Raw genomic sequence first — 19,227 nt, forward strand, 5'->3', positions numbered from 1 at the left:
CTGCATCCAACACTTCTAATTGTTCGTCATCATTCCAGAAAAATATTTTTTGGTGCACTGTCGAAGGTACTGCTCCCATTCCGTGGATCCATTCTCTTCCTAGTAGCACATTAAAGTTAGCTTTTGAGGGAGTGACAATAAACATGGTGGTCCTTCTCACACTACCAATTTGCACATTTAACAATATCATCCCTTCTGGTTGAGAAGATTTTCCAGCATAATCAGAAATAAAGATATTGTGAGGTTTCAGATCTGCCAAAGTTTTCCCAAAACGTTTCAGTAATGTCTGTGGGAGTATGTTTATAGCAGCACCTCCATCCACTAGGACTTTGTTGACTTCAATTCCTTCGATCATAAGGGTCAACAATAAAGGTTTCAGATGGTCCTTCATTTCTGGGGTAGGTGAATCGAACATTGCTGAATTGAACTTTGGAATGACTCGAGATATTTGATTCACCCATACTATTTTTTACTCATAGTTGGGGTCACCAAAAAAATCTTCACGGTGTATGTCTTCCTGTTCATTCACAGATTCCATTGCTTCAGCATATTCGGAAGGTAAGATTGATACCACTCCGCAAATATCTTTAAGAGAGTCCTCGAAACCACTTTCAAAACAATCTGTGATCAAATCTTCCTCATCCTTTGCGAATTTCTTAGATACCCCACTTTCGTAAGGTACAGGAATCAAAAATTGATTACCTTTGTGTCCCTCGAAAGTCGCCTTTCTCATTATCTGTTGCCTTCTCCATTGAGTCTTGGTAAGGCCATTAAAAGGATATTTAATTCCTCTTCCAGAACCTCCTTGCATGTTTGACCCGAATCAGGGGCCTCTAGAAAATGAGTTTTTCGAGTAGTTCACAATTTGCTTTCCTCGACCCATTCTAACATTAGGCCTTTGTGGAGAAGTCCACTTCCCAATGGGAACATGCGCATTTGGTAGGTATGTATTACCAACTCGGGAGGAGTTGTACATCTCCATCTTTCCGATGGGAGCCATAGGAGCATTGCCTTGTGGCATGTGAACTTGAGGCATCATTATGCCAGTGTTCACTTTCGACTTTCCTCGAGCCTTCTCAGCTTTATAAGTTTTCATAAGTTCAGATTCCTCAAAAGCCTTAGCCACTGATCTATTGAACACAGCGCTACATCTCGGGCAAAGCATAACTTCTCGATCATCATCTTTCTTCTTCGAAAGGAAATCAAGCAAACTGTCCCCCTTTTTTGGATAAATGGGTTCCTGTTCTTTCGCGAACTCCTCTAAGAGCTCCTCCAGCTTTTCATCCGTAATGGGTTCGACAACTTCCTCTTCGTTCACAACCAGGTCAACCATATTAATTTCAAGCACATTGATCCCCATAGGGAGAGGTTCCACATATCCTGCTTGTGCAGCGAATGGATCAGTATCAACTTTCATTTCTTTCTCCTCGAAAGCCAAGCGACCATCAGTAATCGCCTTCTCGATCATGTCCCTGAAACGTACACAGTTGTTAGTCCAATGACCATACATGTTGTGATACTTACAAAATTTTTTCCCTTTTTCTTTGTTCAAAATGAGGAATTTTGTGATTTTCTGGAAGTATAATTTGCTTATCTTTCAGTAAAATATCGAATATTCTATCAGCTTTCGTTATATCGAAACTATATTTTCTATTCGATCCGGCCTCCTCTATATTATTTTCCCCAGGTTTTAATAACTGGCATTGATAGGTTGGCCCGGGTTGCAATTCAGCTAAGTTCACTTCCATTTCTTCATTTAGACATTCGAAATGATCATCGTTAACGTCCATATTGTCTAAATATGCCATTTTTTCTTTTCGAACGAACTTGTCAAATTTTCTCAACCTTTCTTTCTCTGCTCGAATTTGTTCAATTCGTCTCACTGTCTCTGCTAGTTGAGCCATATCTATCAATTGTTCATTTACAAGTTTCTTTCAAATCGGAAAATCCAACCCAATGGCTGCAATTTTTACCAACTCATGCTCTGGAATATTCGTGTAACATCGAGACTTTAATTGTATAAATCTATTCAAATATTCGTCCAACGTCTCATGATGTTGCCTCTTTATATTCATCAAATCAACTATGCTCAACTTGGTTTCCTCTCGAAAAAAGTTTTCGTGGAAACTCCTTTCTAGTTGTGCCCAAGTAATAATCGAATTAGGTGGCAAAGTCGTAAACCACGTAAAAGCATGTTTGGTTAGTGAACTTGGAAAATATTTCATTTTCAAATATTCATTACCCACTAGGTCTCCACACTCGACTAGATATCTTGCTATGTGTTCTACGGTGGATTCACCTAACTCTCCTGAAAATTTCGAGAATTTTGGGACTTTCATCCCCCTGGGTAGCTCGGATTGGGTAATATAGTCAGGAAAGGCAGATACAAAGTATGGGTGCTCATTTCGCCCCGTTTCAAATCCGTGCCTATTCAGTACCCTCTCAACTATATGATCCAAATTTTCCTCGACATTTCTCAGAGGTCCCCCTTGATTGAGATTGATACGATTTCTAATCTCTCGAATATTCGTCTCATTGATGGTTGGATTTTCGAGGCCATTCAGATTTACACTTGTATCTCTCGAGAGCCGATTATCATTAATTTTATCTCCTATTTTGCCCATCAGCTCGTATAGGGGTGTGAGTATGTTGTGCATTTGTGTAGACAACAAATTCACCATATCGTGGTTACTATGATCCATTTGTTGTCAAAGGGCTATCATGGCTTCATTGCTTATACTCGTGGGTATATAATTACTTTTTTGAACCAACGACCCTTCTTGGCTTGTGCCAACATGCTGATGAGGATCGTGCATGATAAAGCCCATCCCATTTGGGGCTGCATTATACCCATATGATGATATTTGCATTTGAGGATTGTGCCCAGAATATGGTATTGGCATTTCTACGCTCATGGGCTGGGTACTTCTCCAATTCGGAGGCATCCCCCATGGGTATTCGCGGGTAGTGTTCACCATTTCTTGTGACGCATTCAGAAATCCCACGGAGTTCGGAATATTTACAAGAGGTGGAGACATTGCCCCCCTGATCTCATTTGGAACATTTTCTTGGTTTGTATTCCGATTTTCTCCATTACCCTGTTCTTCATTAAGCGCATCTCTTCTGCTGGATGTAGACATAGTTCTTCCACTTCTAAGTCTCATAAAAATTAAACACACATAAAACTAGTTCACTTAGTTCGATTAAGCTCACCAAACGAGTCCCACCGGGCGTGCCAATTTGTTTGTGGATGTTTTCGTTCGTAGGTTCTTTTTTTTCGAACTAGCACGAGTTCACGTTTCAATTTATGCGTGTTCGTGACATGACAGAATCGAAGACTTTTCGTGAAAGAATAAATTCGTACAAGCAACGAATAGAGTTAAATTAGGGTGTTGTTACAGCACGTCAGAAGATCTATGCTCATTATTTCGAGCACTTCAGAAGATCTATGCTGGTTTGGCACATCAGAAGATCTATGCTCACTATTTCGAGCACGTCAGAAGATCTATGCCAGTTTTAGCACTTCAGAAGATCTATGCTTGTTTCAGCACATCAGAAGATCTATGCTAATTGTACAATCAAATTCATGCATGTAATAATTTACATGAATTGAACAGATGACATGTATATTGACTGCAGAAATCATATCCTTCATTAAATAGTAACAGAATTACAATTCGTGAGGATAACGAAACATTTTCAGAATGACTACACTACACTAGGCTACTTTATGCTATGCTACGCTACTCCTAAAAAGGAAAAAGAAAAGTGGTCGAGAAATCGTACCCAAAGTTGTCTCGTATGCATAGTATGCCTTATGCGCAGGTTGCGGAGTGCGTGTGAGGTATTGTGGGAATTAGATTTCTGACCCCTTGCTACGAGCATGGCTCGTTTAATTTATAGACAAAGATTTGGGAAAAAATAATTGTTTCTGACGCACCCCGGAAGTGCATAACCGTTCAAAACTTCCACGTAGTGGCCTGCTCCCGGGCCCGTCTCTGGATAATTCTTGGAACTGCTTGTTAACTTCCCCAAACCGTTCTGTAGCCTTTGACACTTATCCTATGTTACTTTAACCACTCCTAATTTGTGTCTCCTTTAAGTTCTCCATTCTGAGAGGTTATGAAGTGTATTCGTATATGTACGGATTCTTGGGATTTCGAGTAACCAACAAAAACTACACTTGAATATTTCCTGATTCTGCTTGCACTTTGAGAGGTTGCTAGGCTGTGAGCCCTTTTCCTGAGCAGCACCCTTCCTGGTTCGAGGATTTCGAGAGTTTCACAAAAACTGTCTTCACGTATCTCCTGATTCTCTTCAAGCTTCGTAGACCTTCTTTAGAAACTTCTCTCGATCATCTAGGATTTTCAAGCACCCTTGTGTTTCGAGTGTCTGCGAATTCATTTTTTGGTACTAACAACTAGGGGGTCTTCTCTGGCAGTGTATTCCATATCGTACCCTTAAAAACATTTATGCATATGATGCATGTCAATCAAGACTCCATGTTTTTCTCATATCACACTTTCATGTCTCAACACATCTCCTCATTTCATTTCATCATCACATTTCATCATCATATTTCATCATCACATTCGCATTATTACATCATATTCATAATTTTCACAGATCACTTTTATTCATATCAGAACTTATCTATTTGCGAAAGTAAACATATACTTATACATCACATACAACAAGGAATACAACAGAACAATCAGAAGGTAAAACAGAAAAATATTATAAATATGTCTATTTCTCATAGGGTTCCCACAGGAACCCACAGAGCATTCTAATTCATATCAAAACTTGTTTATTTTCAAAATTAGACACATATTTACACTCAGCAAATATCAAGAAACACAACAGAAAACTCAGAAGGTAAAATAGTAAACATTTAAAATTTGCCTATTACATTATCAATGCATTCCCTTAGGGTTTCTCATAGGAACTTATAGATCTCAATTCATACAATTAATTACATATAAGAAAATAATAGGCAAAACAAATACAATCGGGGAAAACCCCTCATACATAAGCATACAAAAATACAACAAATACAGGATTGGGGGCCAATCCCACTACCCAACATACAATCCCACACCCAGAGCGAGGTTTCTCACTCCCCCCTTACCTCGGTAAACAAGGGTTGAAACTGAACCAAGATCTCCTCCTCCGGGTTCCCCTTGGTCTCCAGAAAGTGTATAAGAAAAAGGTTAAAAGTGAAAAAATGTGTTTTCCTGGAGTGCCAGAACGCATTTATAGGCATCGGGATTTGGTCAGAACGTCCCGTTCTAAATCCAGAACGACCCGTTCTGGGCACGTAAAACATGTAGAAAAGCCTCTCCCAGAACAGCCCGTTCCAAAACCAGAATGGCCCGTTCTGAGTCAATAATTTGTTCTTTAAAACCACATCCGGAACGGCCCGTTCCCATATTGGAACGGCCTGTTCTGGGTTGAAATTTTACTCATGCATGCTCGAGTTGGAACGGCCCGTTCCGGGGTTATGAAAATCCAGAATTACTAATTAATAAATAAATAAATAACACACACACACACACACACACACACATATATATATATATATATATCAAATGAAAATAAAATATCAATACAATTTAAAATATGATTTTCTTCAAATAATAATTATAACAAAATATCATAATTAATAATGTTATACAAAATAATTTTCATAAATGATTATCATTAAAAACCTTTAAAAATTCAATCAAACCCATTTAATTTATCAAAATAATTATAAGGAAATAATCTTCATAAATACAAAAATAAATAATAATTATTCGTAGTACTAGTAGAAAAATTCGGGGTGTTACAATTCTTCCCTCCTTTTAAAAATTTTGTCCCCAAAATTACCTAAAGCAAATAAAAATGGATATGTCTCCTACATTTGACTTTCTAATATTCCACCTTAGACTTTTGGAATACTACACACGAGTCCACAACTTCCTCTACTCCTTTCTTCACCTTAGACCACCACGCTTCCGCTACGCCACTCCCATACATCCTCCTAAGGTCCTAATCCATCTTAATAGCTCCTAAGTGAATACTAAGAGTACTCTTATTGCCTTCTTCAAACATCATCTTCCTTAATTCGAGATTATTAGGCACATAGATTCTATCCTGAAACCACAAAACACCATCAACTTCCACTCGAAAAGGGCTATCTATAGCCTTACCAATCCTCTCTCCACTTGGTTCACTAAGAAAGGATCTAACTCTTAGGCTCCTCTAATCTCATCCATTAATTCACTAGTCACCTTCGACATACTCAATTCAATGCTTCTAAGGGTAAGCTCACAAATCAAGCTTAAATCTCTAAACTCTTCGATCAAATTTAACCTTTAAATCATCAAAATGATAGACGAAAGATCATCCTACTCAAGGCATCTGTCACCACATTGCCTTTACCTAAATAGCAACTGAGATTAAAATCCTATTCCTTAAAAAATTCCAACTATCTCCTTTGGTCAAAAGATATTTAAGACTCTAACAATGACTAAATACCTCAAGCTTAGAATCATATAGGTAGTGTCTCCAAATCTTAATATAATATCATAACCACTAACTTATAGATAAGGTAGTTCCTCTCATGAATTTTCAATTGCCTAGAAACATAAGCTACTATCTTTCCTTCTTGCACCAACAATGCATCCAAATTCATCTTATAAGTACTACTATATACCACAAAAGGCTTACTAAAATCTAATAATATTAAAACTAGTCAATCTTGCCTTAAGAGTTGGAATTACTCTCTAGTTACTATCCCACATAAAGACAATACTTCTCCTAGTGAAAGTAGTTAAGGGCAATGCTATCTTAGAAATTCCTTCAATTAATAAATCTCCAATAATAATAAGTTAACCTCATAAAACTCTTATCCTCACTAACTGGCTTAGATATCTCCCCACTTAAACACAACTTCTACCTGAGACAGATCCATGTTTACCTCAACTAGAATTTACAGGAACTAGAAAACTTATCTCATACAATCAAAAAATAAAATAAAATAAAATAAAATAAGAAAATAAAATAGAAAGAATTAGATAACTTAACATACAACCGTCTTGGATATATCTCCACCCTCAACTACAATATGATCATATCACACCCTAAGATCAATCTCACTAACCACACGACATTCACCAATTGATCCCTAAGGTCATCTATCCACATAACAACATACATCACTAGTGAAAAAAAGACTTTTAAAATCGGTTATTTTTAACTTTTAAAATCGGTTCTGTAACTGATTTTGAAAAAGCCGATTTTAAAAGTTAGACTTTTAAAATCGGTTAAACAATCGATTTCAAAAGTTAACTTTTAAGATCGATTGTTTAATAACCAATCTTAAAAGTCTGGCTGGGAAAAAAATTAAACTGGAACGGGCCGTTCCAGTCTAATCAAAAGGCCTAAAAATTAATGTTAGTACAGGCCGTTCTCCTTGAAGAACAGCCTGTTCTCCTTGGAGAACGGCCCGTTCTCAAGGGAGAACGGCCCGTTCTCAAGGGAGCACGGCCTGTTCTCCTTGGAGAACGGCCCATACTCAAGGGAGAACAGCTCGTTCTCCTCAAAGAACGGCCCGTTCTCCTTGCAGAACGGGCCGTTCCAAGTTCGAAATTTACCCAAATTGAACCTACAACAAAAATAGAGACGAGAAAAGCATGAGAAAACGAAAAAAGACACACAAAAAACATGAGAAGACGAAAATGAAAACTAAAACGACAACGAAATTTACCTTATTGGAGACTTTAGAAAATGAGAGTGTCACGAATTAAAAAAAGGAATGGAGGGAAAGATTAAAGAGAATGAGAATGGAGGGGAATATAAAAGATTTCTGACGATACTTTTAAAATCGGTTATTGAAGAACCAATTTTGTATACTACATACAAAATCGGTTCTGAAATAACTGATTTTAAAAGTAGCACTTTTAAAATCGGTCATAGAATATCCGATCTTAAAAGTACTTTTAAGATCGGTTATTTTATAACCGATCTTAAAAGTGTCACTTTTAAGATCGGTTAAAATTTAAACGATCTTAAAAGTACTTTTAAGATCGATTCTTTTGTAACCGATCTTAAAAGTGTCACTTTTAAGATCGGTTCTTTTATAACCGATCTTAAAAGTACTTTTAAGATCGGTTAAATTTTAACCGATCTTAAAAGTGTTCATGTTATTTACAAATTTTCCACCGCGTCACTTTTAAGATCGATTACCTTGTAACCGATCTTAAAAGTCCGATTTTAAATCTAATTTTTGCACTAGTGCATGCATATTAAATCATATTAGAATACCTACTTTAAACCTTCATATATACCATCCATAAGCATGTACATGAGAAACCTTTACCACATAGCATCATACAACCTTAAACAACCTCTCATTCCACATGAAAAAACCTCAAAACATCTTAACAAAATCAATTCTTATCCTTGCATTGTCTAACGATTCAAAAATATCACGACACCATACATATCCCTTCAACAACGATCAAAGAAAATGATACCTAGAGATTTATACTCATCCAAATGATCTCAAACCTATCTCAAAAGAAAGCTAAGAGAATAAGCTACAACTCCTACGAAGACATAAGATTCTAAAAAGATCATCTTCTTAGCTAAAAATTTCAAAAACCGTAGCATATATATTCAGCGCTTGCAACTAGACCTTTGATCACCAAAGTAGTTATAACTGGAGTTCTAGACCTCCTTTTTACCTGATTCTAGTTCCATTGGAAAGCTAACGTCCAAGGCTACAACTTTTGCGAAGGTCATAAAATCTAAATCTGTCAATATGGTACTCATACTGGCACAACAAAACTGTAGCGAAAATATCCTCTACACCAAATAACAATAGTATATCAATATATCTAAGCCCACAAAAATACCTCAACCCTTCCAAACTCACACCTCAACTTCATATTCAAGCTTTCCACTACAATCCTAAACCAAAACAACTCACATATTCAGTACAAAAGGCTTAGAAAATAAGATTCACATGCTACCTAAACCATAAAAGGTCAACATGCAACCATCAAACTCTAGAAATCATCAAGACTTCAATCTCTCCTTAAGAATACCAAAACTCCAATTCTCAACATACATCATCTTTGGATTCAATCGCTACAACTATAGCTTTCAAAAATTCCACCAATCGTAAACTCTTAATACACTAAAAAAAATCAATGTCTTACCAAAATCTAAGGCCTCAATAGTTCCTACAATATTAGCACAATATCTCGTCTACCACTACTCGCACATATGCTTGCAACACAAGCGATATCACTCAACCACTACTTCTTACGTAAGCAAGAAGTATCAAACAAATAAGCAATCATAAGAATGAAGAAGAGAGGTCATAATGGTATTAGCTAACACTATCATGACTATCATTCCTCTAAATACAAAATAACTTAACAATATCAAACTCAACAATATCAACACAAGAAGAACATCATCATCATCAAAGCAAAACATCATCATAGTACACAACAAACAAGACACAGTCAGAGTACACAACAGAGTCATGATAAGCACATAACACACATGGTCGATTGGATCGACCTGCTCTGATACCACTTAATGTGACACCCTCTACACCAACACATATATATATATATATAATAATAAAAAGAAATATCTTATTGGATAAAAAAATATTTAAAATTGAAGCGACAATTCCAATAATCATGTGAGTAGAGAATTCACATTCATGTACTTAATCAAAATAGCAAATAAAATTACAAAGAATAAAAATTGAATTTTCCAAAATATATACTTTAATAAAACATAAACAACATCATATTCTAATTCTATCTATGTCCCGATGTCACATGTCCTATCAGAGCAAAATCCCACGTAGAAGCCTAAGCTCCATCGTCCACATCCTCGGCCTCATTCTGCTGATGGTCTCCTGTATATCAAACAAAGGAAGCAACACACAAGAAGGGAGTGAGAAACATCTCACTCTGGCTCACGGTGTAGGAACGCACACCGGATAGCCAAACACAAACAATACAGTTACCTCATAGATTCAATCAACAACAATAACTTATCCAATCATCCAAGTCATACAAATAGTAATTTATCATTATTTAATAATAAGAATGCACAGGCATGGACATGGACTTCACATTATCATGCATGTGGCGCCAGTAAAACATCACATGGCATATTCCCGCTAGCAATACACGAAGAGTAGTCTAGGAGTACATGCCAGGTCACACCCTCTGCACACTCTCACTAGAAGGATATACTACTAGAGTCTCGTCGGGATAGCTAAGCCGCGCAAGATACATCCCATGCACACAATGGGCGAGACTGGGACTTCCAAACCGAGCTATCCCCAAGGACTAATCCCCAAAGCTTTTACACTAGGGGGCCTTCTCTAGCAGTATATTCCATATCGTACCCTTAAAAACATTTATGCATATGATGCATGTCAATCAAGACTCCATGTTTTTCTCATATCACATTTTCATGTCTCAACACATCTCCTCGTTTCATTTCATCATCACATTTCATCATCATATTTCATCATCACATTCGCATTATTACATCATATTCACAATTTTCACAGAGCACTTTTATTCATATCAGAACTCATCTATTTGCGAAAGTAAACATATACTCATACATCTCATACAACAAGGAATACAACAGAACAATCAGAAGGTAAAACAAAAAATATTAGAAATATGTTTGTTTCTCATAGGGTTCCCACAGGAACCCACAGAGCATTCTAATTTATATCAAAACTTGTTTATTTTCAAACTTAGACACATATTTACACTCAACAAATATCAAGAAACACAACAGAAAACTCAGAAGGTAAAATAGAAAACATTTAAAATTTTCCTATTACAATTATCAATGCATTCCGTTAGGGTTTCTCATAGGAACTCATAGATCTCAATTCATACAATTAATTACATATTAGAAAATAATAGGCAAAAAAAATATAATTGGGGAAAACCCCTCATACATAAGCATACAAAAATACAACAAATACAAGATTGGGGGCCAATCCCACTACCCAGCATACAATCCCACACCTAGAGCGATGTTTCTCACTCCCCCCTTACCTCGATAAACAAGGGTTGAAATTGAAGCAGGATCTCCTCCTCCGGGTTCCCCTTGGTCTCTAGAAAGTGTAGAAGAAAAAGGTTAAAAGTGAAAAAATGCGTTTTTCTGATGTCGGAACGCATTTATAGGCATCAGGATTTGGCCAGAACGGCCCGTTCTGAATCTGGAACGGCCCGTTATGGGCACATAAAACATGTAGAAAAGCCTCTCCCAGAACGGCCCATTCCAAAACCAGAATGGCCCGTTTTGAGTCAATAATTTGTCCTTTAAAACCACATCCGGAACGGCCCGTTCCCAAATTGGAACGGCCCATTCTGGATTGAAATTTTACCCATGCATGCTCGAGTTGGAACGGCCCGTTCGCAAATTGGAACGGCCCGTTTCGAGGTTATGAAAATCCAGAATTACTAATTAATAAATAAATAAATAACACACACACACACACACACACACACACACACACATATATATATATATATATATATATATATCAAATGAAAATAAAATATCAATACAATTTAAAATATTATTTTCTTCAAATAATAATTATAACAAAATATCATAATTAATAATATTATACAAAATAATTTTCATAAATGATTATCATTAAAAACCTTTAAAAATTCAATCAAACCCATTTAATTAATCAAAATAATTATAAGGAAATAATCTTCGTAAATACAAAAATAAATAATAATTATTCGTAGTACTAGTAAAAAATTTTGGGGTGTTACAAGTCCTATATTTTCGTACAGGACGATACGATCCCTTTCATGATGTGAGTTGTAAAAAAATATTTAATGGATTATCTGATTTTCATAACTATGATATATTCGCATGTTACACTTTTACTTTTACTTTCTTTTACTTACAAATTCATCGCATGTAAGGACTCAAAATGATATTTTGTTAGTTTTGCAGTTTTTTTTACCGGTTATTGTCTGTATGATTTGTTTGTGATTTTTGGTGAAAATCTGTGAATTATAGAGTGTTAGTGTAGATTAGGGATTGTTAACATACTGTGTGAACATTTTGAGATTTGTTGGGATTATGCAGTTTGATCATCTACCAGTTCATCTTCATTTTTATGAAAAAGTTAATTTTTCACTAATTAATGCTCCTAAAGAGTTGCTCTGGTACATTCTTTCAATCTCATCTTCATTTTTTTCTACTACATTTTTTTTTGTTTTATTGGCTTCTTTAGTGCATGCAAAAGTATCTCCAAACCATCATATGGAAAGAGATAAATTTAATTATTGAAAAATTGTACAGAATTTTTTATTATTAATGATCTAATGTAATATTTTTAAAATAATTAAACAAATAACATAGGTTTAAGTAATGTGTGACTTAATTAATATACTATTTTTTAAACAATTCAAGAAAGTATATATACAATTTCCCAAAACTTTAATGGATATTGTACTAACCGTACTTCGCACCCGGGCTCCGAGCCCGGATTAGCAATACAAAACAACCCCGGGCACACGCTGCGCGACATCAGCCCGGTATTTGAGCAAATCACACTCGAACCCGAGGATCTCGCCCCAGACCAGATCCGCCCTTCAACTATATCATATCATAACATACCTTATCTCAGGCCTAAGGCCCAAGGCAAACCTAAACCACCCTAAGGTACGTGCATTATATATATGAGACTATTATTCATGCAAACCCTAACTTTGACATCGGAGTCTCTTTTGCAGGTACCTCCCCCATCTTGGAGCACCAATACATCAAGCAAAGGATGTGACACCCTCTACCCCGCATATCATAATACAAATAATAAAATTTAAATAACACAGTCTTTCATTTTTTTTACCAAACATGTTCAGATAGAGAGCACCACATTCATAACTAAAAAAATAACATAATCATAAAAGAAATAAGGATAAGATTTTCAAAATAATTTAACAGAAATAACATACTAATCTAATCCTATCTACGCCCAGATGTCACATGTCCTATCAGAGCAAATCTCAATATAGAAGCCTAAGCTTCATCACCAACATCCTCAGCCTCATGCTAATAATCACCTGTAAGACAGTCAAGGAAAAACAACACAAGAAAAGGGAGTGAGAAACATCTCACTCTGGCTCACAGTGTAGGAATATACACCGGATAGCCAAACACAAACAAAACATATATAACACAAATAAATTAGTAATAATATCACATCTCACTCATTCAAGACATAAAAGTATCAATTTATCATATAACATTAAAATGCACATGGATGGACACGGACTACATTTTATCATGCATGTGGCGCCAGTAAAACATCACATGGCATATTGCCGCTAGCAATACACGAAGAGTAGTCTAGGAGTACATGTCGGGTCACACCCTCTGCGCACTCTCACTAGAAGGACATACTACCAGAGTCTCGTCGGGATAGCTAAGCCGCGCAAGATACATCCCATGCACACAATGGGCGAGACTGGGACTTCCAAACCGAGCTATCCCCAAGGACTAATCCCCAAAGCTTTTACACTAGGGGGCCTTCTCTGGCGGTGTATTCCATATCGTACCCTTAAAAACATTTATGCATATGATGCATGTCAATCAAGAATCTATGCATTCTCATATCACATTATTATCATCACATCTCATCATCACATTTCATCATCACATTTCATCATCATATTTCATCATCATATTCACATTACCACATTATCACATTATATTCACAATTCTCACGAAGCACTTTAATCCATATTAAAACTCATCTATTTGCGAAATTAAATACATACTTACACTCTGTAAACATTAAGGAACACAATAGGAAACTCAAAAGGTAAAACAGAAAATATTTAAAATTTGCCTATTTCTCATAGGATTCTCATAGGAACCCACAGAGCACTCTAATTCATATAAAAACATATTCATTTTCAAAATTAATCACATCCTCATGCATCACATCCAACAAAGAACACAACAAAGCAATCAGAAGGCAAAACAGAAAACATTCATATTTTGCCCATTTTCCAATAGGGTTTTCCATAGGAACCCACAGAAATCTCAAATCATACAATTACAATTTTAAAACTGAAATTAATCATTCATTCAAGAAATTTATACAATTAATTACATACAAGAGGAACAATAGATGAAACAGATACAATTGGGGAAAACCCCTCATACATGAGCATACAACAAATACAACAAACATAGGATTGGGGGCCAATCCCACTACCCAACATATATTCCCACAACCAGAGTAAGGTTTCTCACTCCCCCCTTACCTAGATGAGCAGAAGATGAATGGTCTTGGTGTGATCTAAAATCATTCCTGAGTACTCTTCCTTAGAGCTCTTTGTTTCTCCTTTTTTTCCTAACCCTTCAGAACGCAAATGAGGCAGATAGGGTTAACGCTACTTGACTCATTTCTTAAAATTAATCTATTGGGCTAGGTCAACCCAACCCATTTTCCTTCTCTTCTAACCCACTTCTCTTTTTCCTCAAAATAATTAAATAAAATAAATACATGTATATTATAAAATATTTTTCCTCTATAATAATAATAACCTTTTTGAAAACAGGGGTGTTACAAAGGAGGCTCACCGACCTTACCGGACGAATCACCCCTACGGTCAAATTCCGGTAAGAACAGATATAAATGTAATTTATACTTAATTTAAAAGCCTAATGTTTGTTTGTGTCTTGAACCGTATCCAAAGTCCACATCCGATTTCTTGAAGGCCAACGGAATTAGGCTTTATCAATTCCGGATCCACGGCTGTAAAGTTTGTATTATTCCTCTTTTCTGAATCTTCATCATCGTTGGTTTTTTTATGGGTATTTCTCAATAGTTGGTATTTTGCATACTAAAGAGAAAACAATAACTAACTATAACTTTCAACAATTAATTATTTTATACATTTTCTTAACTATGTATGTAAGTTTAGTCTTTTTTAACAATGATCTCTATTTTTCTTCATTATTTTTTCAACGATTTTAAATTTAAAATACCTATTAAAAATTCAAATTTAAATTATGCCTAACACTGAATTTTATTTAATTTTTAATAGTGTGAAAATTTCAAATCTTCATTTTAAAACTTAGAATCAAATAAATTTATTCAAAAATTTTAAATAATAAAGTAAAATTATTAATTTTAAAATTTGATTTATTTTAAAATTTTTAAAAATTAAAATTCAAAATAATTCTACAATAAATTATTAAATTTAGTCATTTTTATACCATGTAATTATCTTAATAATTTATACAATAAATATTAAATTTGGTCATTTTGTTAAATAAATAATGTTAACTAATTATTTTTAAATAACTAAATAAATAATTATATATATATATTAAATTAAACTTAAAAATAATAAATAAAATGTTTTTCTCAAATTTAATCCGTTTTTACAATGAAACCATGTTAATTTCTCAACTTATGTTGTTAATATCATAACAACCGTTGCTTATTTATTTGGTAGTTTTTAACTCATTTTCTTAATCTAATTGTATTAATTTATTACTTTTCAACTCTTTATAGTCATATTTTTATTTCTAATAATATATTTTATTTCTAATATATATATATATATATATATATATATATATATATATATTTGCGGTGCCTAAGCAATTCGTGACCCTATATGAATTTTATCTTCAAATTTAAAATTAATATTGTACTTATTTTGTACTATATGGAAACCTACACTTTGTCTCTTTAGCAAAATAATAGTTTCACCATTTATTTAAAATTTAATAATAGTGATTATTACATTTATTTATTTATTTCTTAATAAGAATTCAATATATAATTGTCCACAAATTCTATTTGACAGATATCTATATAACAATATGCCAAATTCAAATGGTCAACAAGAACAACAACGACAAAGATGGAGATAAAACTATAGAAATAGAAGAAATCGAATGAACATGGATCAAAGACAACAACAATTGTCTAGGCGACGTACTACCAACAAAGGAGACAACAACAAAATCAAGTACACACATCATGTTCAACAACTCATCCAACTAATTCACATATGTGTACAACCACAAAGATGTTAAATAATTTGCCAAACATAACCTTTCAAGATTCCACAAATGCAAATTCCCACAGCAGAAGAAGACTGACATATGTACAACAATTAGCTCGGTCTACTACGTTTCAAAGAATATGTAACATTCAAGCAAATGCAAGTTTTTCAAATATTGGTCACGTTGGTTATGGTTAGTTGTGTATAATTTTTTTTAATATATTTTTTCAAAACTATTTTTTCTTTTTGGTGAAGTTATTATTATTTTTTACTAAACATTTACAATTTAAATTTTTGTCATTAGGGTTTCAAGGATCAAATGACAATGAAGCAGGACCGAGTATCAGAAATATTGATCACATAAGTCATGGTTAGTCATCATGAATTTCAAATATATTCATAAAGGCATTATTTGTGTGTGCTGCACGGGTTTATAGAGATGATTATTCAGAGAAAAGCGAAGATACCTAATCTCTATATTTTTAAAATCTTTTATTCCTCACCAAATAACCTTTTTAAGTAACTCTTTGTAAAATTAAGATCCAACACTTTGTGGTTCCCTATACTTCTACTAAAGTAATTCTTCCATTTTGTTTTCTGCTTTTTATTCCATTGATATTTTTTATTATTTATTTCGCATATAAGAAGGATTTTAAATAAAAGTCACCATTGAGAATATCTTCATGATTCACATTAAATTTCAAAACTTTCCTTTAATTTTATTTAACAACCATAATATGTGCCATTAAATAATAACAATAATTTTTTTATAATTAAATTAATTACATGTGTTTACGTAATTAATAAACTCAATGTATTTATCAAGTTTAGTCTTTTCTTTACAATTATTTTTTTTGTGTATTATTTTTACAAAGAATTTAATTTTACTCAAGTTATTAAAAATTTAAATTTAAAATATTTCTATTTTCTGAATTCATTTTTTCCCTTTAAAATTATTAAACAAAAATCATATTTAAACTTACTATCTTAATAGATTTCAAAATTTAAATTTATAACTATATTTTATTAAAAATTCAAATTTAATAAATGCCTAATTTTATATTTTAAATTTTAAATTCTCAATTACAAAATTTAAATTTTAACTATTAAAATTTAAATTTTAAATTTTAGAATTTTAGATATTAAATTTTATATTTTAAACTTAAAACTTTAAATTTTAAATTTTAAATTTTAAATTTTAAACTTTTGATTTTAAATTTTAAATTTTAATTTTAAATTTTTAAATTTTAGATTTGAGATTTTAAATTTTAAATTTTAAATTTTAAATTTTAAATTTTAAATTTTAAATTTTAAATTTTAAATTTTAAATTTTAAATTTTAAATTTTAAATTTTAGATTTTAGATTTTAGATTTTAGATTTTAGATTTTAGATTTTAGATTTTAGATTTTAGATTTTAGATTTTAGATTTTAGATTTTCGATTTTAGATTTTAGATTTTAGATTTTAGATTTTAGATTTCATAGTTTAGATTTTAAAATTTAAAATTTAAAATTTTAAAATTTAAATTTTAAAATTTTAAATTTTAAAATTTTGAATTTAAATTTTGAATTTTGAATTTTGAATTTTGAATTTTGAATTTTGAATTTTGAATTTTAAGTTTAGAAATTTAAATTTTAAATTTTAAATTTTAAATTTTAAATTTTAAATTTTAAATTTTAAATTTTAAATTTTAAATTTTAAATTTTAAATTTTAAATTTTAAATTTTAAATTTTAAAATTTAAATTTTAAATTTTAAAATTTAAAATTTAAATTTTATCATTTAATTTTAAAATTTAAATTTTTTTTATATTATTAATAGATTTAAATTTTAAAAATTCATTTTAAAATCTTAAATTCTAAATTTTAAATTTTGAATTTTGAGTTTCAAATTATTGAATTTTGATTTTTAAATTTTAAATTTTAAATTTTAAATTTTAAATTTTCACTTTGGATTTTAAATTTTAAATTTTAAATTTTATTTTATTATCAATAGTTTTAAATTTTAAAAATTCCTTTCAAAATTTTTAATCAAATAAGTTTAATCAACATTTTGAAACTAAATCAAAGTTATTTTTATTTATTAATTGAAAATTTGATTTGTTTTGAGTTCTTTTCGACAAATTTTATTTAAAATCCACATTAAATTATTAAATTTAGACATTTTTTAAACTAAGTTATGTAAGTTAAGTCCTTTTTTACAATGATTTTTATTTTTTTTCATTATTTTTACAATGAATTTAATTTTTCTCAACTTATTAAAAAATAAAATTTAAAGTATGGATAATTTTGAATTTTGAATTTCATTTATTTTTTAATAGTTTTAAAATTACAAAAATTAATTTTAAAACTTATAATCAAATAAATTTATTCAATAAAATTTAAAAACATTATTACAGTTATTTTTATTTATTACTTGGAAATTGGATTTCTTTTAAGTTTTTTACAAAATATATTATAAATAAATTCTACAATAAATTATTAAGTTTAATAATTTTTTTAATCTAAATTATGTTTACTCATTTAAACAAATTAAAATTAAATATAATAAATTAAATATTTTCTCAATTTTATTCATTTTTTACCATGAAATTATGTTAATAATTCCTATAATAAATAAATAAATCAATATATATATAACACAAAAAATAACCAATTTAAAATTTTATAAATAAAATTTTAAATTCTAAAATAAAATACATATAGAGGCATGAAGTAAATGGTAAGAGAAAAATAAATAAAAACAACGAAACTTACCATTTACTTATTCAATGAACAACAAAAAATATCAATAAAATTGAATGTTGTGTCAAAATTAATCAACAAATATTTTAGTATATGTACTTCACGTTATAAATGTTAATTATACATAAATAAACTTTATAATAAATTAATATATATATATATAAATTATTATTTAAAATTTACATAAATAAATATATTTAAAAATATAAATAATATTTTAAATTTATGGTAAAGAACTTATATCATGATATATGATTATTTATAATTATTGATAATTTTTTTAAAATGTTAAAATTTAATTTATAAATAAATATAATAAATAAAAATTAAAATAGATCAAAATTAAAAAAACTGTCATAAAAAAAAATATTAAAAAATCTA

Source organism: Cajanus cajan, chromosome 11, assembly GCF_000230855.2.
Source record: "Cajanus cajan strain Asha chromosome 11, NIPB_CcT2T_4, whole genome shotgun sequence".
In the NCBI taxonomy this organism is placed as follows: Eukaryota; Viridiplantae; Streptophyta; class Magnoliopsida; order Fabales; family Fabaceae; genus Cajanus; species Cajanus cajan.